The sequence below is a fragment of the Hippopotamus amphibius genome, chromosome 1, assembly GCF_030028045.1.
Source record: "Hippopotamus amphibius kiboko isolate mHipAmp2 chromosome 1, mHipAmp2.hap2, whole genome shotgun sequence".
Classification (NCBI taxonomy): Eukaryota; Metazoa; Chordata; class Mammalia; order Artiodactyla; family Hippopotamidae; genus Hippopotamus; species Hippopotamus amphibius.
The window spans coordinates 230,686,832-230,709,864 of record NC_080186.1 but is presented as its reverse complement, the minus strand read 5'-3'; positions in this window follow the sequence as shown (position 1 = coordinate 230,709,864).

Below are 23,033 nucleotides of genomic sequence, written 5' to 3'. Positions count from 1 at the left end.
GTGGGGCCAGTGTAGCTGTTGTCAGAGAGACAGAAAACTTGCTGAGGCTGAACACTTCACAGTTGGATCAATATTTTAAAATCATTCATCAAAATGTTTGTGATCTCTGAATTTTAGGGCCCTGAGGCAAAGCATCTGTTCTCCCACTTAAGTTACTCGTCCTAGAATCACTCCAGACTCCCCACTCTGCTTCCTCCCACCTAACCCTAACATCGCTGAGACTGTGCCTGCTGTGCTGGTCAGTCTTTTCACACCTCCAGATCCACCCTCCACCCTTCTCTGCCCTGTCCTGGGCTCCAAAGCACTGACATTCACTGATGGCAACACTCAGATCCCTTTGTTCTCTGGCTGGGTGTGACCAACGTTGATGAGAAGGCTGCAGGCAAATGTGAGATAGAGGTGTTGAGTCCCAAGATGCAGCGCATCCCCTCTCCACTTCCCATGCTTGGTAGGGTTCTGGCTCTGCTTTAGGACCACACAGTTTGAACTCCGAGGTGGCCCCACCCATAGCCTCTAGTTCTCCAGCTCCCTTGGCTTCCAGGAACACTGCTCCCTCCTGGCTTTCCACTGTTGCCAATTCCTGGGAGCTTCACCATCTGTTGCTTCTTCCCCTAACTCTGCCCACACCCTGCAAAGAGTCCATGTATGACAATCTCCGCAGTCACTCCTCTTGAGTGCACCCACGCAGTCCCTGCCACCTCTGTCTCCAGGAACTCTCACATTGGTCTCACTCTTCTTCCCAGTGCTACTCATCCTTCTTCTCTTCTAAATTTCCTGTCCTGGTCTCTCTCTTTTAAACTTCTTCATATTGCCTGCAGAGAGATCTGATCAAGACAGTCTCCTTGCACCAGACAGAAACGAACCCTGCATACACCTCTACCTGCCTCTCCCCACTTATCTCTCTGAGCAGCAGCCATGCCCAACTGCTTGCAGTACCGAGACTCAGTGCTCATATCACCTCCACTTCTGCACTTCAGTTGTTCCTTGCCCCTCAAAACCCCCTTAGCCCATTCACGCTCCCTGCTGATCACCTACTAAATATTTGTGGACCAAGTCAAGTGTTATTTTTTTTCCATATCTTTCTTGGACTTACAGCTTCTTCCTTTTTCTCACTGACTTTTTTGCCCATCCCACATTTCTACCTGTGTCTCAGGAGACTGTCATAATTCTATCAAAACATCTGTAAGATTTTATTATATTTATTTGTTCACTTGTCATTTTTTCTCCTGTTAGCCCCTTGAAAGTCAGGTTCCAAAACTCAGACAATGAAGGCAAAATGGAGGCATTTAGTACATTGAAAGAATAAAAAAAAAAAAAAAAAAGAAGAAGAAGAAGAAAAAAGGCAGACTAGGGAAAGGAATTGTCTTGTTCATATTGCAAATATCATATAAGGTTTTCATGTGTTGCATGAAGACAGAGTGACTTTGTGAGCTGCATTTGTTATCTCAGAGTTTGGGGATGACTACTAAATCTGTGCAAGGATTTTGATAGTACTAAGGGATGACTGCAAATGTAGGTTTTTATTGTGAAATTTAAAAATAGAAAATTCAAAAAGTGAAACAATGCTAGAGTTTTAAAAACAACAGATTCAGAAAGAAGTACGAAAGGACTGTTTCTGTAACTTGAAAAAAACAAATAGAACATGTTCCAATTAAAAGCCAGGATATCTGCATTTAACTGCTTTTTGGTGGCCAGCTTTTATTATTGCTGCTTGAAAATGGAATTCAAGACACAGTGGATGGATAGTGGCATCACTGAAAATATGCTAGAGAATTTGCCTGAAAAAAAATGAAAGTTTAGATTTAAAGACTCCCATGTTAAAAGGAAAACCTTATTTATTTGACTAGTATTTGCTAGGTGTCTATTCTAGATGCTAGTGATACAACTGTGAGAAATAGTAACCATGGTTCCAGTTCTTGCCATCATGGAGCTTATAGTCTAGTAGAGAAAAGAGACTTCAATCAAATGTTACTTACTATTTATATGTTTGTTACTTACTATATGCTGGGCCCTCTTCTAAGAAATTTACAAAGTTTACTTTATTTATTCCTTTTAAGAAATCTATACAGAAATTTTTATTATAACTCCTACATTTTATTATAAAACTGAGGCATAGGAGTTAAGAAAGTTCCCCTTGAGTCACATAGGCAGTGAGTAGCAGAACCAGTATTTAAAGCCAGGCAGTCTGGTCTAAGAATTTGCGCTTGTAAATATCTTGCTATGTTTTACCATCTATACAGGAAATGATCAATTACAAAAAAACACCCAAAAAAGTATTTTAGTGTTTATTACAAGCCTGAGTCAAGGGTGTAGAATCAATTTACTATTTTTCAAGACCCAAGACCTGATAAAAACTATACCGTCATCATATTTCCTCTCTGAACTCATTTGAACCATCTGGTGAAGCAACATTTACTGACTGCCTGGTATATGCTAAACACTATACTCGATGGTGGAAACACAGGGGAAAGCTACTCATTGCCTTAAAAATGTACAGGGAGGTAGAGAAGTTTTGGGTGAGAAAATAACAACACACAACAGTCAACTGTTACATGCCAGTACATATCTGCTTCTTCTTAGGCTTCAATTTTTTTTTGTCACTAAGATCCTAACCTGCTCTCAGCGGCTCTGCTGATAATATAGAGTGGGAACAGACTATTGCAATAAAACATAATCAGTTCTGTCCCAGCGTGTACACTTCCAGTTAAAGAGGCAGAGAAGTGGACCATTACCCAGTGGGATGGATCAGGAAGGAAAACCAAGAGCACTTAAGGATTAAAGCAGTCTTAAAGGAATAAGTCAAATTACTTCAAAGGGAAGTGGGAAACCAAAACTGTTATCGGGTTTTGTCTAATGATACACCACCTGACCTGTTAGCTTGCCTGGTAGATTCGGACATCATATTAGGTGCAGAAACAACCACAATTTTCATGTATCATTTTTTGAGGTGATGGTTAGAGACACCATCTCACCAGAGGCAATGTAAAGTAGTTGTTAAGAGCTTTGATTTTAGATCCATACAGATGAGGGTTTGAGTCTCACTCTCTTTGTATTTTTGGCTATTTGACTATGAATAAAAGTAATTTTGCTTTTTGAGGCTCTTATCTGTGAAACTTTAACAGCGGTATGTGCTTCATAAGGGTTTCATGCCATAATGCATGTAAAATTGTTTAGTGCTTTTACAGAGTATTTGAGAACTATGCTCATCCAGATATTTATCAAAGGTCAAAGTTTTCAAAGATTTTTAGTTACTACCTGAATCTGTTTCATCAACAAAAGAGCTGGAGAAACTTAAGACTACACTTTTAAATATGAAAAAGGCCCCATTCCGCCTTTGGGTTTGGTAAATATTTAATATATTCTAATCATAATATTTTTTATCTCTCTATTTGAACTTGACTGCCTACTCTTTTAGACTTCCTCTTTTCTTTTTGTGATCATGGGGTTTAGGTCCTCACTGTCATGGAACAGTCCCCATATTAAAATTCAATCTTAGCCGATTTCTACAAACTAGTAAAGCTCAGGTTGTGTCCTGATGCCTGTGGACCTTAAAACTTACCCTCACTAAGTGAATTAACATGCATATAAATAAGCATAACTCAAACCCAGAAAAAAATGTAAACTTGGGAAAATTCAAAGCATAACAAAGAAATTGCTGTTTTTGAAGCATTTTAATATTTGGCCATGCTGTCGATATATTAATGAATGCAATATCTTTATCAGGACCCTTTCTTTCATGATGATAATGGAGATGATGATTCACTTATCCTGTACCAGCTCTTCTGAAAATTTATTAAGCTTATTCTGTGGGTAGAAGCATTAAAGCCTTGCAGGGAAAATTCAGAATGTGTGTAGAATTTCAGCAGCTAAATAGAGGTTTATATATTATCTCTATATTAATACATGCCTTATTAATTCAAGCTTCTTTTACAAGTGAAACATATTTTAGCAGATTAAATTAGCAAGGGATGTGAAAACAAGGTTTTTTATATGTGTTTGTCTCCATCCCATAATTAGTTCATAATCCTACCTCTAGGGTATCAATTCTGATCTAAAAGACCTAAGAAAGGAAGATTTTTGCATTATTTTGGTCAGTCAGCATGCTAGTGTTCAGTTCAATGCAGTATTTTTGAAGAGTGAAGCTAAATTGCTTTACCTGCCTGTCTTGCTTTCTAATGAATCTTGTAATAATGACTTTCGATACTGCATGTTTTGCAACCATGTATTTTCATGCACTGCAATTGCATCTTTTCAATGTATATCAGTACATTAAGATAAATTTATTATTTATCTTATTTAATATTTTAATTTATAAAAATTTATGTAGTTTGATTATAAAAATTATAATTAGATAAAATTTTGATTATAATGATAACTTGTGTGATTCACTCTCACAGCTGTAGTACCTTTTAAAGTTGATAAAGACTTCCTTTCTTTAGTTGCCAATCATGAAAAGGGACAAAGCTGCAAAAAAGAGGCCACTAATTTTGAAGAAGAGAGTGCTAAATCATACACTAGCAGCATCAAAATGATGAGAAATGTGTTTTTATCTCCCTTGACTCACCCTAGTATTCTGTCTTGATGAAATAACTAGCAGGGGAATATAACTTACAATCTGAATCATAATGAAACTGTTCTTGTTTCTTAAGATATTCTCTCTTTCTCTTTTTAAAGTTAGAGTTAATTCTTATTACAGATTCAAGGTAATACTTCTTCAGGAACTTTTAAATGAAAACAAAGGATCTATTGTTTGGTTTGACCTCTAAATTATGTCTCTGATAAAATGTCACACAAATTAAGTGATCTCTTTCAGAGAAGATGTAAGCTGTCATTTTGGGTAACAGTCACAGGAATTCCATTTACCACATGCCAATGGGGTGCTAGGGTCACAGTGTCCAGGCTGGGTCATCTAGAGAGGGAAATACTGTATTCAGAGTGATCGGGAAACTGCCCCAAAGGTGTCAGTGAAAGACTACATTAGTACGTAAAGAAACTGCCAGAGAATAGTGCCCAAAGTATTGAAATTGCCTCTCTGTGGGATTTTCCAGACTGATTATGTCATTTTAGTATATCATTCAGTCTTACCACATTCTCTTTAAGTATACCATAGTGAATTTCACAATATTAATTAATAAGGCATATCTAGTATTAGGGTAAAATTTTACTTTCCAGTCCAGTATTGTCAGAAAACTCAAATTATAAAGCATACCTTAAAGGTAGCGCCAGCTGAACACAGCAAGATAATATTTCCCTGCCTCCTCGTGTAGGTGCGTGTGGCCTTGTAAGCTGATTTCTGGCCTATGAAGAGATGAGTGGAAGTGATGTATGCCATTAAGAGGTTAAAAATTTGAGATATGGGTACACCCCCACTGTCTCTTTCACCACTTGCCAAGAACAAAGATTAGGGTAAATCCACAAAATGGAAGAAGTCTGGGTTCCTAAATTGGACTTCTAACCAATTGGAAGAATAGAACTGGGAATTTTAACCTAAGCATAATGGCAAATCATTGGAGGGTCTTATGCAGGGGAGTTCTGTAATCCCTGTGGTAGAGAGTGGATTGTGAGAAGATGTGGCAGCCAGTCTCCAAGATGGTCTCTAATGGTCCCCACCTCATGGAGTTCACACCCTTGTCTGTTCCCCTCCCACACTGCACCAGGATTGACCACTGTGGCCAATGGAATACAGCAGAAGTGACAGTATGTCACATCCAAGATTAGGTACTAAAGACACTGTGGTTTCCACCTTGGTCTCTCTGTCTCTCTCTAAGATTACTCATTCTGGGGGAAGCCAGCTGCTATGTCATGTAAAGCTCTGTGGAGAGACTCACGTGGTGAGGAACAACCACATGAGTGAACCCTCTTGGAAGTGGATCCAACCACAGTGAAGCTTCCAAACAAATGTATTGCTGGCCAGCAGCACGGGTGACCCTCAGCAAGAATCATCTAGCTAAACCGCTCTGGCTTCCCTACCCACATAGACTGTGTGATATAATAAATGTTTTTTGTCTTACACTGCTTAGTTTTAGAGAAATCTGATGCACAACAACAATGAATAACTAATATGAGAGATAAGAGTAGAATCAGGATGATTAGACGTGAGACTATGGCAGTGATCCAGGGAAAAGATGGCTATGATATTAACAGATTTGGAGATAAATGAGAAGATCATGTATTTTTTTGTTTGTTCGGAGTGGGGAGGCCTGACCTCATACAGTTTACGTGGAAGAACCTGGAAAATAACCCTCTCAGTGCAAGATATTGATGTGATTTGAGAGCTAAGAAAGCCAACTGAGGCTTCAACTGAGACTTCCCCAAAGTCAGAGTAGCAAATTTTGTGACATTGTGGACTGCATTTGTGTGCTCCCCCAAAATTCATATGTTGAAATCCTAATCTCCAATGTGATGGTATTTGGAGATAGGGTCTTTGCGAGGCAATTAGGTCATAAGGATGGAGCCCTCATGATGGCATTAGTGCTCTCATGAGAAGAGACACAAGAGAGCTTGCTCAGCTCTCTCTCTCTCTCTCCCTCTCTCTCTCTCCCTCTCTCTCTCTCCCTCTCTCTTTCTCGCTTCTATATGAGGATATAAGAAGGCATCTACCTGTAAACCAGGAAGAGGGCTCTCACCAGGAGCCAAATTGGCGCCCACCTTGATCTTGGACTTCCCAGCCTCCACCACTGTGAGAAACAAATTTCTATTGTTTAAGCTGCACAGTCTATGGTATTTTTATTATAGCAGCCCAAACTGACAAAGAGAGATGGGAAGGTGTTTCCTCTGTTTCTTGCACTGAGTAGGCTATTCTTGGAGCAATTTGTCTAATTCTGGGTGACATACTTGCAAAGAGCAATTGAAAAATAAGACTTATGCACAGGATGTTCCCAAATGGTAGAGTGAGGGATGGTAGAATGGAAAAATAACAGTGAGAAATGACTAAGGGAAACATCAGTATTAAGCCTGGGAAAAAGAACAATAAGATTGAACACGGTAGATATATAAAAAAATATTTAGAGAAAAATCCAATCCTCACAAATTCTCTTTAACTGAAGGCTTGGAAATGAGTGCTTAGATTCTTAATTATAACTTCTTTCCAACTACTGTCTCTTCAGTACAAAAAGAGTTAGTAAGAAAATTCTGTCCCCACGAAGAAGCCAGAATCAATTCACTGAACTGATATTTGTACAATGTCCACAAGAGATAGAGAATTATAACTTGAGAGACTAAGAATGTATTAGAGCATTGTCCTTTTTGCTCTAAGGAATAGTGGTAATTAAATAGATATTTTGTTCTAACATTGTGATCTCATTTTTAATATCCTTCAGTAAGAAATTATGTCGTTTTCTCTCATTTCTAGAAATTAAAATTTTTTTTTTCTCAGTAGACAAGGGTTTGTTGTTTCGTCTTATACCAGTGTAGACTTGTCTGCCCCAGAGAGCAAGGATTCATTAATATAGCTCCTGGGAGGCAGACAGGCATCTCACAGCTTGGTGATGAGAGGGGTCACATAGAAATAAGAATGGAAGAGTTGAATAAAGCACACTGAGAGTGAATTGAGTAAGAAAATGCTGGAAATATTACCTGCAATAGAAATACAGGTATACTTTTAAACAAACCCATGAAACGCACTTAACAAATATTAATTTAGCTCCTACAATGTGTCAACCATCTTACCAGGTACAGGAATCCAATGGTGAACAAAAGCAAAACAAAATAAAACAAAAAATTACTCAGTATACTGTCCTTACAGGCAAGTAGGAGAGTCAGATAATTCCATGAACAATTATATAAACAAAAGTAAAACAGATATAAAATTACAGCTTTGCCTAATGCTATAGATGACATAATGGAGAGATGCAAGGTATCATGAGAGTCTAAAACAGGAAGATTTGACTTTATGAAGCAGCTTAGGAAATGTTTACCTGGAGAGTGCTGATTAAGGTAAGATCTAAAGAATGAGAAAGAGTTAACTGGGTTGAAGACGGTAGAAGTCAAGGGCATATCAGGAAAACGTAATGGCTTTTGCAAAGGCTCAGTGGTTGAAATAAACATGAAAAATATGAAACACTGACCTGAAACCAGAAAGCCTGTACCCAGCAGAGAAGGGCAAGAGGGAGGAAGGGATGGAGTAGTAGCTCAGGGTTAGACCCTGAAGAGCCTTATGAGTCATCTAAGGAAGTTGTGTTTCAAGTTTGCAATGAAAAGCAGTTGAAGAGTTAAGTGTAGAGAGGGGAGAGAAAGGTGACAGGATTAGCTTGCCTTTGGGGGAAAGTGTAACTGACCACAAAGTAAAGAAGCAGCTGGATAGTGGGTGGAGTGGAGCAGAGCAAATCAATCATTGAGGTGAGAGATGATTGTAACTTGGAATGGGATAGCTATGGTATACATGGAAAGAAGTGCATAGATCTTTTTGGTAAAGTATTGACAATTGATGTGTGAGAGAGGGAAGTGTCAAGGATACTTGTGAGCTTTCAGACTAACACAACTGTTTGGATGGGTGGAAGTAGGGATTAGTCACTGAGAAACAGAATACTGAAATAGGCCTAGGACTTAAACCAGAAGATTGAAAGTTCAGTTTTGGATATGCTAAGTTTAATCTAATTTGAGGTGACTCCAAGATGACTTTTCACACAGGCAGTTAAACACATGGGTATGGAGCTCAGAAACGAGGTCAGAGCTAGAGATCACTACTGTGAGTTACCTGCAAAGATGTTATAATAGAAGCAGGAGTGGAGAGGAGGAGACCTGGGACTGCACCTTAAAGGACTTCAACATTTAAAGAGAGAATATTCTGTTAAGGAAGACTGAAAGGGAGTGGCCAGCGATATAGGTGGAGAAGCAGATATATGCTGGGTTTAGGAAGCCAAGGAGACAGAGTGTTTCAAGGATGAAGTTTTCATTGAGCCAACCACTGGTGAGAGATCAAATAAAAAGAATATGAAAAAGAGACTGCCCCATGCTAAATAAGAAAGATTATTTAAAGCCCCCAGGGGAATTTGGTTCAGCTTATTAATTCCCTAAATCTCAGAATTGTAGGAACGAATAGGATTTTTAACCTCTTGATATTGTCATCAAGGACCGTAGGTCTCAACCACCCAAATTCAGAGAGGTGTCACAGACACGCTGCTGTTCTTCCCAAATGTAGAGAAACATGAACCTGATATTTCTAAAAGCTCTTCAGTAGCATTAATATAGAAACAATTTTTAACAGTGTGAGTAGAAAATGAGGAGAAGGAAGAAAGCTGAAGAAAAGCATCCTACAAATATATCACATTGACTCTTGATCATCTATCTTTATTTTCTTTTATTTCTTATGTGGTATGGGGATGTATTGCTGTAGCTTAGTATATTCTTGGTACTTAATGCTTACCACACATTTTTTTTTTAAATAGTGAAAAAGAAGAGGTAAATTTGATTCAGATAAACCAGAATTTATTTTTAAAGTAATGTTTTTTTAAAAATCCATGTTTATTTTCCAAAAGAACACTGGCTTATTCCTTCCAATTAAATAAGAAATTATTAATATTTAGGGGGAAAATGATGTTCTTCTGATTACCTAGCATATTTCCTGATCCTGTTTCTTCCTTTTCATTTATTATAAATATATATGTTTATGTAATATACATATATATTTTAAAGATATTTACTCTGTAGGCCAGAGACAGCCTCCCTATGGGGGAAGCAGGAAGAGGGGAAGGAGGGCCACCATAAATGAAAAGCTACCCAACAGCAAGAACAGAGCTGGACGCTGCAGCGGACGTCTCACTCCATCCTCACGATGAACTCCTGCATCTCCTTCATCTTACAGAGACGGAAAGTGAGGCTCTGAAAGGAATCCCTCTGCTCCAGAGTGAACAGAAAGAATTTCCACCCCTCTAAGTTACTGTCCATACTCCTCACACTACATCTTGCTGCGCACACAGGGTTTTAAGGCTGCACAAGAGCACAGTATGTCCCCTCAATCACCGTATTTACTTGGTTAGGGAAGCCTGAAGATGCATGTTCATTCCCACTTAGACTTAAAGAAGTAATACATTTGGGTGAGAACATATGATATTGATTTTTTTCCTAGGAACAGATTATAAAAGATAGAGAGAGAAAGCTTCATTGGACATCTGAGAGGGATAAGACATGGAATAAGGGAAGAAAAGAGTATCAAGAAAGACCTAGGTGTACCAAAGCTGTCTTCCAAATTTTGTCTGCAACCAACACAGTTGAAGGCAGAGTCATTGTGTTGTTGATGGAATATTCCTTCCACCTGGCACAACTAGCAAGTTATTACTAATAGATTTGTCCCCTCACATAGTCTCTAAAATAATTTTTCTCCATTTCAGAAGCAACAACTTTAATCGGGAAATAATGTGGATTCTTGTATAAGCTGCCTTTGAAAGAGTGCAAGTTACACAAGGTAGAATGGCCCAGTAGGCAATTCATTGATGAACTCTCAACTACATTGATTTGTGCCAAGGTCATGATAAAAAATAAAATTAAAAGATCAGAATAAGTTCATGGCCACAGAAAGTCAGTTCTAGCTAGTGTCTTTTTCAGAATTTCCCAAATAGAACCTCTATAAATAGTCACCCTCTACCCAGCAGGATTTGATTTGGAAATTAACAGCTGCCTCAGTGAAGAATTTTAGCCCCACAGGAAAAAAAACAGTTTATTAGAGAAACAGCTGCTAATTGCACTAATGTATTTCCCAAATGTGTGACTGCTTCTGAACCTCAATACACTGCTCTTTCCTGCCTATGGCATGGTTATTCCAAAAGTAGAATATTGCATCCTTAAAGTGACTTCAGCGTAAGTCAGTAAAACTACAAGACCATATACCTGATCCAGTGACGTGTCTTTAGTGCTCTTGGCTTATTCTACTAGTTAATCTGAACTCAGCACTTTACTTTCATGCAGATTTGCCTGCACATAGAATGAGATATGGAGGCTGAAGGAGACCAGAACACATCCTAAGCCATGACAGGCGTTTGGGGAAGAGGCTGTCTCTCATCCGTGTTTTTTGTCCCTGTGGCAGAGGCTGTTGGAAGGTCATCACAAGGTTACTATCTAACCTCTGTAGAGAATTCAACATTTGTTTCATATGTTTTGGTTTTATTGAAGCATTTTAAGTACCTTTTAGAAGACATTAAATAGAGCATTCAGTTTCCTTTATCTGAATGATTCTTCTTTCTGTCTCTCTTCCTCAGATTCTAGAGTTTGATCCATTGTAGATTTCTATGAATATCAAATAATAAAGGACTAAAAAATTGGAATAAGATATATTAATACACTCACTTAATAAATACATAGTGGGAAACTTAGGTGCCAGATGCCGTTTTAAGTTTCTAGAACTCTATGTCTAGTAAGAGATATAATCCACATTCATAAATGGCTACAATATAAGGCCATATGTAAGAGGTTCCCCCCAAAATAGGTATAAAGAAAGTGCAATACTAGTGTAGAGAAGTGGCTGCAATGATGATCAAAGTATTCAACAAAATATAATGCCTATTGTCCATTGTCCGGTTAGAACACCTTCTGCTCTCTTCTGTCTTTCCTCTGCATTTGCGGGGCTGGAAGGCTGAGCGCTGCATTTCCATGAATCCCTTGCTAAGTTACATTTTGGTTAAGATTCTGCCAATGATAGGTACTTACATAAAAATGTGGAGGTAAAAGAGACACTCAATATGTGAACTACAGTATAGTTGAGGGGTTTTTTTAGTGACTCTTGGCATTTTCCGAAGAATTACCTACTTTCATGCTCCAGGCAGCTATGAACATTAATGGTAATTTCCTGTGGCTGTTTGAAATTCCTGATTCCATGACTGTCACTGGCAAACCTAAGAACTAGCAGTAGTCTTCTCTGATCTTTATTTCCTGTAGCCCTTCAAGCACTTACATCCTTATATTAAATCCTTACCTACCTAAATTTCCTACATATGGCACTCCAGCTGAACCTACAGCAGTCAGGAGGGTTTGGGTATGGGTGGCAGAGTGGCAGGTGATCAGGAGCCAGCAGCTTGCCTAGAGACCAGGACAAGCACAAGTATATCATCCTATCCTCATTGGCATCACCAGCATTATTACCAGTATTTATAGATGCCTGCTCTGTGCCAGGTACTGTTCTCAGCACCTATTTACCCAATCCTTAAAATGACTAACATAGGAGCTATTGTTATAAAAATGAGAAAATGAGTGCCAAGATGGGTTAATTAAATGTGCATAAGGTCACAGAACTACCAAGTGGGGAAATCAGAATTCATCATGTTTGGACAATGAAGGATACATATTAAAAAAAAAAATTGAAGATACGACCAGAGAAATTGAGCCAAAACATCTCTGAGTGGTCCTAAATATTGTAAATTACTAGTTTTGTTTAAACTTTTTCTTTAAAAATATTGACAAACTTATAGGAAGTTGCAAAAAAGCAACAGAGATCCTATACAGTTTCCCCCAAATGATTATGTCTTTCATAATTACATCCCAATATAAAAAGCAGGAAATTGACATTGGTACAATGCTATTAACTTGGTGACACCTTTTCAGATTTCACCAGTTTTTACATGCACTTGTATATGTGTGTGCATGTGTGTTATATATAATGTGATTGAATACATTACTGTTTTTAATCTCAAAAACTTAACTCCACAATTTTAATATGTCAACATATTTTCAAGACAAACAAGCTTCGCTTGATATAAACTCATTCTGAGTGACTAATACTCCGTCTCAGGCTGCCTTAATAGAAACACCATGCCCAGTCCCTTGGCTGTAAGAGCGCCACTACAGTATATATTGCTTGGACCCAGCCAGTTGTGTTCACCCACACCCAGAGAGACAAGACAAACTGGAGGACTTCCCGAGAAAGGAAAATGGAAGTTGAAGGGTGATGATCAAGGGTCTGACATCCCTGCCATACAAAGAAGGGTTGAGAATAGGTACTGTTTATCCATGAGAAGAGATGATCTAAAAGGATGTGATGTCAAGTTGCTCATCCAACTCCACATCTCACTTTCACGCATGACACTTAGTTAAGCCAAGCACCCACTCATACATGAACATCCATACATGTCTCACTTGGAGAGCCCTATTTTCAGAAAGACTTTCATGATTCTTATTAAGCCTTTCTCGAATGTATATTTAAATATATATATACGTACATCTATACATATGGCAATTATCAAATAATTTAGCCCACTGATTCTCAAAGTGTGATCCAGGATCAGCAGCCTCAGTAACCCTTGGAGATTTGTTAGGAATGTAAATTCTCGAGCCCCACCTCAGATTTACTGCATGAGAAACTCTGGGGGTGAAATCTGTATTGTAACAAGCCATCAGGTAGACTTATGCACCCTAAGGTTCCAAGTCTATGGTGTAGCCCTTCACTACCTGGGGTGCTGTTGTATTATGAATATGGATCTACTCTTTCCCCAACTACTGCTCTGTGAAGGAAGGTTCTATGTCTTTTTCTGTGTCTCCCCAATTGTGCCCAGAACAGAGCTAAGCAGTTTACTGATTGATTTGGAAGATATTCTATTTTGTTTGGAAAATTTTCTCTGTTCCAACATATATCTGGAGTTGGTTTCTATTCTAAAATAACAGTTTTCTCTGACTTCCTGGGATTTGATATAGTTCACTCTCAAAGCCAAGATGATTAAAACTGCAATATTCATCAGCACCTGTCAGTGTTATTAACGCATTTTTGACACCAAACTGAGAGCATAAACTTGTCCTTTCCCTTAAAGCTGTCCTATTATACAGATTTGGCGTCTGTACATACCCTTGGCTGACAAACAGGGCTAAGATTGCAGATAAAAGAAAGCTACTGTGCCCTTATCATGCAGCTCTAGTAGTTGGCTTCTATAACAAAGCTCGGCTCAGAGAAACTGGATTGTGTCCTTTTATCCTAGTCTATCCTGTTCTCTGAGAATGCCGGAGCTAAATGCTTCCACCATTTCCACAGAAGCATCACATTATCAAGAAATAAATATTTCTAAGCGACAGAAGACATAGATCCTGCTCTTTAAGAATTATTTTTAGGGACATCAGAGGGCTTCTGAGACTAGCTCAAGAGGTGATTCTTCTGCCTCCCGTCTCTCTCCTGAATCCACAGGTTATATGCAGTTAGGGGCAGGGACCCAGGATAAGAGAATCTTTTGGGTTTGATTTCACGTTTCCTAAAGGAGTTTCTGACTTCTTCACTGGCTGGGGGGGCAAGGTCTGTGGTTTTCAAACTTCTGTGTATTTGAGAATCACTCTACGTTTAAAATGTACCTGGGCCTCTCTGCAGAAATTCTGATTTACTGGTCTGAAGTGAAGTTGGATAACCTAAGTTTTTAGGAAGTGCTCACGGAGTCTCTGATTAGGAGGTCTGTAGACTGCACTTAAATTATGAGAACAGCCCTGCTTAGAGTATTTAACATAGCCTGATACGCCAGGGAGGTGGCACAAAGCAGAGGTCTGTTCACCACAGTCAGTCGCAGAACTATATTCGCAGTCAGTCGTCAGAACTGTATTAGTTAGAGAGCACGTGCTGCATTATTATATATATGAATATGTATCACTCAAATATTATTTGTTCATTCAACAAACGTTATTGTGTATGCTATGTCCAGGTCCTGTGCTAGGCCCTGGGGATACTGGGGGAATGAGAGTCAGTTTCTCCATTCAGAGGAAGACAAATATTAACCGTGTCAATATCAAGGAGTTGAGTATTGCAAAGAGAGTACAGCGATCTGAAGAAACAGAATAGAACTAAGTTAGTGGCCAGAGCTGAGGGGGTGATAATGGCTGATGAGGACAATAGTTTATTCCTTTAAATTAAAATCTCATCCTCAATGAGGGTTATTTTAGTCATATGCAGAAAATCACATCACTATTGGTCTCATCCTTTGGAAACAGAGTCTGAAGCAATATAAAGTCTTCTCAATTGGCTAACTAAAATATCTCAAATTTTATAAAACAGCCATTTAAAGAATGTGTGTGTGTGTATATATATAGAGAGAGAGTATGTGTAGAAAAAAACCTGGAAATGCATACTGAAACTGTTTTGATCTCTGAATTTTATGATTACTGGTGATTTCTATTTTTTCTTCACACTTGTCTGTATTTTCCGAATTATCTATAATAAACTGGTATTATTTTTGTAATCAGAAAAAATATTATTAGAAACAAAACTAAGGCAGATTTTACAATAAAAATGAAAAGCATTCCTATAAGGCAATTATGAAAAAATGTATTGAGCCAAAATACATTTATTAAGCATCTCTTATATAGATACTAAAATCCCTAGAACCACAGCCTATAGATCTTCCACTTATCAGTTGTGTAATGTTGGGCAAATTACTCTCTCTGTCCCTCAGTTTATTCATCTGGAAAAGCAGTTCAATTGCATCCTTTGGTCATTGTGAGAATTAAATTAATTAATTAATGCATGTTAAGTGCTTAGAGCAGAACTTGACACTTGATAGTTGTCAATAAATGTTAGTTATTACTATTGTTACTGTTATTATCTAAAGAACTACTATCTCCCCCACTTGTGAGATCAGGATCTCATTACTTCCTAAGATGGCCCTTTAGATTTCTGAATAGCTCTGCTTATTGAAAAGCTCTGCTTTATGCTGAGCCAAAATATGCGTTCCTGGAATTTCCATCTACCGGGCACTCTTCTTTCCATTACTGCACGATGTAAAAAGATTGCTTTTCTTCTACATGAAATTCCTTCATGTATGCAGATTACTGCCGTTTCTTCTCTCAGGCTTCTCTTTTTGCTTGGTAAACTGTTCCTCAAATGAGCAGTAACCCCTGCCTTATATTTTATAAAACTCTATTACATATCTTATGTGAGCATCTCAGCACATAGGATAAATATTTTACCACCATCACCATTTTATAGGTCAATAAATTCAGGCTTGGAGAAGTAATTGACATGCGAGATCACAGCTAGTAGGTGGTGGTACTAAGAATTAAACACAGGATGCCTCTTAAGAATAGGATGTCCAAGCTTCTCTTCTACATCACTTCTATTTTAAAATGCCATACTTCAAGTATAATACTCCAATTGCACACTGAAGGATTCTCCTGTGTCTTCAAGTGCATCTTTTTACTACTGTGACTTGAGATTGTTGTCAGAATTCAGCTGGGAAAAGAGACACCACTCTACAACTTTCAAAGCCAGGGAACTATAATAGAAGGAATTGGTTTCACATGTGATAGAAGAGTTGCAAAGCCAAATAGAGGATATGGAAGCATCCAAGAGATTAGCCAAAGGAGGAAGCCATTACCACCCCTAGAAGTGGTGTCCAGAGCCAGGTCCGCACAATAGAAGCTGGGAATTAAGACCTAGCATGATTTGCAGGAATGAGAGCCACAAGACACTGGGAATAGGGGAAAAGAAATACTCTTGCCCCTCTCTTGTCATCTTCCAGTTGTCAATAAGAGCCAGCATCAGCTGCACGTAACCAGAAACTAAAGTCCAGGGGAGCTTGGAAAATACAGATCCTGAATTACAGAGCAGAGGTGGGGAAGGGTGAAGACCAGGTCTGAGAACAACCTGGCTATTGGAGGCACACATCACACTTCTGATTCATTTTGAGCCTACTGTCATGATAAAACCCGGTCATCCTTCACATGAACCCTTAGTAAACTAGTTTTTTGTTTGTTTGTATTTGGCAATTGGCTTTCTCAATTTAAGTAAGGTCTTTACTTTTATCTTGCTTGATTTCATCTTTTGGCTTTTGGTCAGCCTTTTAGAGGCTGTAAGCTTCTCATGCCCTCTAGCCTTGTGTAATCTAGAAATCAATAAATATGATTTAATACCTATATTCAAATTATTATTAAATATTTTGAATGTGGCAGGGCTAAGGCTTGTGAATAACAACTAAGAGGGACCAGGGTGGGGCACATGAGCTACCCACTTTGGGCACAAAATTGGGGTAGGGGGTGCCAAAAAACTCAGTAATCAAGATAAACAATATTTTAATGTGATATTTTTAAAAATTAAAACTAAAGCAAAGTTCCAAGGTAAACAAAATATCAAAATTATAAATAAAACAGAATCCACAGTGTTAACATTTATCAATTTTTCAGCCACCTGTAAGTTCTCCTTTTTATGCTCTAACCTACTCCACCTTTTTCATCTATTACCAAAGGATAAGATAAAGTATGCTGTTAAATATCTTTCTAATGCTTTGATACATTATATACTTGAATCTAGAACACTAATTTACTAACAGTGTAGAGAAAGAGAAAAAATTCAAGATCAGATCTGAAGCCCATATAAATTAATGGAATGTTAGTCTCTAAAGCCATTTTATACTAAATGTGTTCCCAGTCGACATCACTTTGTACCAAATTCCCAAAATGTGGCCGCTCCAGTGCTATCTGACAAGAGAGAAAGTATGGAAAGTGGATGTGGAAAGAGACCGTGGTCTTAACTGATTGTGGTTAAACTATTTTGCAAACTTTACAACATGCATGTTCTTATGAACACACTGTGCTGCTTCCCAGGCTGCAGAAGGGGTCTTTGTGAGCAAAATTTTATTAATTTTGTAGTAAATTCAACTCTGAATTTAGACAAAACTCCTAGTAAAATTTCATTTTTGGAAAATAAATCACAGCAGCCCTTTCCATTGTGCATCACTACACAGATCTGATCTCTTCTTAGACTGAATCACATCTTCTGAACAAAATCTCTTCTCTATAGATGAGTAGATTGGAGCATATGGTTTTGAAGGTATTCTCCAATTTGAAAAGCATACTCCACTTTGTAAAATAAAAACTGGCTCTTTCCGAAATAATCCAGAACAAAAGTGACAGTCCATTTCCCCAGCATAGCTTTTGTAAAAGGATGTCTGAATAGAAAGCACCTTTCTTTTATAGAATGTCTCATTTACAAAAAGATTGTCTCAATTAGGAAGAAGAGCAGTCAGTTTTTTTTTTGTTTTTGTTTGTTTGTTTCCTTTAATAAAAAGACAAATATCCTGATGTGTTGAATCATGAAACCAGCCAGAAAAGAGAAAAGTCATTGAGCACTAAATCTCCAAAAGGTAGCCAAACTTTTGGTACTTGCTAAAGAGGAGCTTGTCTAAAAATAAGCCCAAGTGTCTGAATAAGTTTGAGGATTTTAGAGAAATGATTCAAAAATGCTAATATGAATGCTAAAAACTCAAATCCATAAATGTCTTATGTTAATAGTTTAAAATTAATGGCCTTCTGAAAACAGTATCATAGCTTTTTCAAATAAGTTGTACACAGAGAATGGTAAATCCCCACAACGAACATCATAGTCAATGTGTTCAGAGATGTGAGAGAGTGGTAAAAAAATGTGAACAAAATGATTGATGTGTAAGGAAGAGATATTTTAGGCCGTTAATTTTGGAGATCGTAAATACCCATTTTAGAACAAGAGGCACAGTCTGACTCAGCTAATCTAAGTACAGTTTTTAATCACTCTGTTAAAACCACCCACAAACAAGAGACAGATCTTCATCACTCACATCATAATAACTTCTCAAGTCTCTTTAAATTTGTAAAACTGCCAGTTGACTCTAATAAAATACAATCAGCATAATACTCTATGGCTTGATATTTAAATGTTGAATTTGATTATTTAATGAATGTGGATTTTTGAACCTCAATGTTTAAAAGACACTTTGAAATATTAAGACTTGATAGTTTAGAGGCATGGATTGCTCCTAAAACCAACAGGAAAAAATAACATAATGTAAAACCTATGTCATATTATTAAGAGTGTGGTGTTATTTTGACAATGATCTAATGTTTTTGGTAGCTTATAAACAACATTTCTTTAGTTGTTATTTATTCTCATGAATGTTATCTATTTTTTAGATACATTGCAGTTTTTGATTTGGCAATATTATGTCCATTAGTCAATCTTTTTAATTATTTTCAGGAACATCTTTAAATCTTATTAGATTCAGTATAAATAAAATTGAGTTTCATCTCTTCTCCATAGAACTGTACCTTTCAACCAGTAAATATCAGTAATCGTTTTGTAGCCAATGACTTCATATCTTAAAATCCTAGAACCACAACTTTAGCAAAAAACGGGAAAAATATAAAATATACAGAATTTTGGCATTAGCAAATACCGTCCAATAGTTTGAGTTGACCCAAATGAAGAGAAAGTGGACGTTGTACAAATTTATTTGCGGCAACTTGATTCCGTGTGGTCTTGTTTATGCAAAAGAGGTCAGTAAAACCCCTAACAACTCATTCAGTTCAGCTCTCACATTGTGATCATGAACCAGTTCTTGTCTGTAAGATATTCAATCATTTGTGGATAGAACAAAATTTATATTAGCATATTCATCATTATACTTTGAAATAAGTTTTGGCACACATTACTCATGAATAAAAGAATGTTATGCAATGAAATCTTCTGAGGCAATTAGCATAACACAAGGGTTTATTTCTTCAACCAAAACCTTCCACTACTAAGGGTCTTTTTGGAAACTGAACTTAATGCTTCAAAGTATCTATGTGAAAAAAAGATGAAATTTAATTTTTGAAGCTTTTTTTTTTTTTTTTTTTTCATTTCATGGGTTTCCTCAAGAGATGACCCAGCAGATACAATTCAGAAAGTAAAAAACAACTCCCTGCTTTACTTATGCTAGTAGAAATGTTGAGATTCTCAAGTTGGCCACAATTCATCTTTTCTGCTGGATACATGAAAAAGGATCAGGAATCTAACCTGACTTCAACATATGGTAATGTCCCGTCTCCTGTGATATTAATTAATTTAATGGAAATGCTTGATTTTAGGGATAAAATAGGGTCCTCAATGTTGTATCCACAATGTATCATTATTATTTATAGAGCACTTTGCTTTTCAGAGCATTTCTCATTGTATCCCTCAGTTGTATGATTACTCTCATTTGACACATAAAGAAAATCACAAATAGAGACGTTAAAGCTATGGTTTACGCTATGCCAAAAATATTCATTTCATTCCATCAGTGCAGCTAATCCAGTCATGGAGGAAAAAAATAGAAGCTCAATCAAGATATTTGGCACTATCTGGACAATGAAGAAAATCAAACAGAAATAAATACACACATCTGTAGAGATGTCCTAAATGAAACGGTCACCTAAGATATGTGTGTTACATAACTTCAGATCTAGCTCCTATTCACCCTATGAATTAACTCATGGAGATGAGATTAGATGAGAAGACTACTTTACTCCTCCTGAAGAGATAAGTAATTTCCATCCTATGCATACAAAAAGCTCCTAAAAAGGAGTTTTTTCCCATGTTTATTTAAAATTAATAAACTATTTCATTTTTTTCTCATTTTTTTCACATTAAGAATTAGATTTCCCCAAACTTCGAATATTTTGAAAAATGTAATATCTAATATTTCTCAAGTCTTTACTCTGTGCCGGTCACCATCGTGTATTATTTTAACAACCCTCAGAAGGGTCACACTCCTATGACATGGATTTTATGCCTAATTTACAGTGGATGCGATAAAAGTCCAGACAGAGAAGTCAAGGCCCTTACCCACAGTCACAAAACTAGTTTTGATAGAGCTGGGACTTGGACTCAGATTCAGGTCTGACCTTAGAACCTGCTTGGTTTGCCATTTCATCAGTTGAGAGAAAAAAAAATCCAGGGCTCAGCATGACATACATCACTATGATTTGTCCTTACTCTTGACTCCATAGACCCCAGATAGAGGAGGCACTGTAAGTATAACCTGAAGCCATTGTTTTCACAAAACCTCATAGAAAAGCAATACTTCGATACTCACAGGACAGAGTGCCACGCGACATGCCATGTACTCCATGTCTTCAGCCGTTGAAGTTCCCGGAATCCATACTCCCATTTTGGCATCTGGAAGGTTTCAGCATAAGAGCAGGGTATTGCTTATAGTGGTACCTACAAACACTGAGTGGGTGGGCCTCGTGGGAGCCTATGCATTTCTTACAGGGGCTGGAAGAGCAGAAGGGACAAAATGGCCTGTGACTAAAGCAGCTAGAAGAACCCAGAGGAGAATGCCAGTGGGGTAGTGCCTGCAGACGCCATACATAAGTGGTTAGAAAAGCGTTTTACGGGTAGTTGAAGGTTCTGCAATAACAAGGGGGAGTGAGCGCCCAGAAACCTTACATCATAACTGCTCGTATAAAATGGCGATCTGCAGTTGGTTGAATCCCTGGATGCGGAACCTGGGGATACAAAGGCCAAGCTGTACATGTCTCTTGGAAGAGGGACAGGCAGCTCAGTGCCAGTGGTATCAGAGTGGCATGCTGGCTTTGGTGAACAGCTGAAGCAAAGAAATCAAAAAGAATAAAAAGAGAGCCATCTGAGTTTCCAGGAAAGTTTAGGTTAAAACTTAAAGGTTAGGAGTCCCCCAACAGATGTGGCAGTAAGGATCTGGGATTCACTTTAGTTACACACTGGCTGCCCAGGTGTTTCCCTTGAATTTGGCTTGGGAAATAAAGAGTGACTGAGCCTTGCTTTGCCACTAATGGAAGCATGAAATTTGGGTCCCTCAGAACTCTACATAGATGTCTTCAGCATCTTCCCAAGGTCCTTTAATAGAAGAGCTTCTGCCTACCATGGCTTTGCTTATGACACCCATAATATCAATTAGTAATAAAACCTCATTTTGGTAGAGCACTTTGCATCCTGCTTTTGCACATTTTACACCTGTTATTCAGTGTGATTCTCACAATAGCTCTGATGTAGATTGAGGGTGGTATTAGGCTTGATTTGCAGATGAGGACAGACTCAGGGAAGGACTTGGTCTAGGTCCCACAGCTTATGAGTGGCAAAGCCAGAGCTTCTGACTTCAGGCCACTTCTTTTGCCATAGACCCATGCTGCCTCTCCAGTTGTGGCCAGGCTCCCAAAAAAGTGAACCCAAAAGCCTCTGGGAAGGTTCATCTTTAAATTTTGCTTCTCCCAATGGATTCAGGGGCAGTATGGCCTCTTTATAATGTTGGATGAAGTGAACAAAGAGATAAACTTTATTTCATTTGCACTCTCTGTCTTCATGTTCTATTTACCACTGACTCTGCAACAATGAACAAATTAACTTCTCTGACCATTGATTTCTCTGTCTTTAAAATGGCAAAGGTAATATTTGTCACCCACTGAAGTTGCTAGAATTAAGGAACCAGTGCTTCGAAAATACAGTGAAAGAGATTATTTCAAAGAGATGCTCTAGAAATAGAAATATGATATTCAATACATTTAAATGTGATTTTTAAACAGAAATTAAGGTTTCACCAAAGATTCTTGCCACAATTGAACTCATCATAATTTGTGTTTTTATTATTATTATTATTATTACAATTTCTTTCTCTTTCACTTTAAGTGCCTAGGCAGTAAATGGACTTTCCAGTTTTACAGATTCTGCCATGTTATGGCCCAGTGCTAAAGATGGAAATTTCATTATCTTACACACTCTACCTGAGACTTCATTTTACTCCCTTTGTACTAGCTAAGCATATAAACATTGCCCCTTTCTTTATACATGAGTAACATGTTCTTTAAGTGCTGGCTCAGAAAAAAAGCATAAGATGATGAATCAGGTTTTACTTCAACACTAAAAGTGCTGTTTTGCACCATAATCTAGCAATGACACAACAGTGTTGCTGGCCCTGGTGACCTGTCGCATCACAGTGACAGCTTTCATTAGTCAGGTTGGCATGCTTCCCACTCAGGGAAACTATAGGATGTGTAATCTCTCCAAGGAGAGCTGAGGGATAGCAACCAGACAGCTGAGGTCTTCTTAATGAATGACTTTAACCATCCAGAGTTGCTAGGGATAAAACTGTTCAGCCAGAGAGGCATCTATGGCTTGCCAATTTGATATGGTGTGTTTATTCTTGAGAAGCCATTTTTAGATAAGAAGTGTAAACTTTCACACTGGATTGGATCGTCTAAAGCACCTGAACCAACAAAATGCTTTCCATAAAGATACTGTTGGTTGTCAAAGCTGACCTTGAAATGATACAGAAGTGTTTTTTTGAAAGAACTTGAAATTCACAAATCAGGATTTTCATGAACAATATTATACA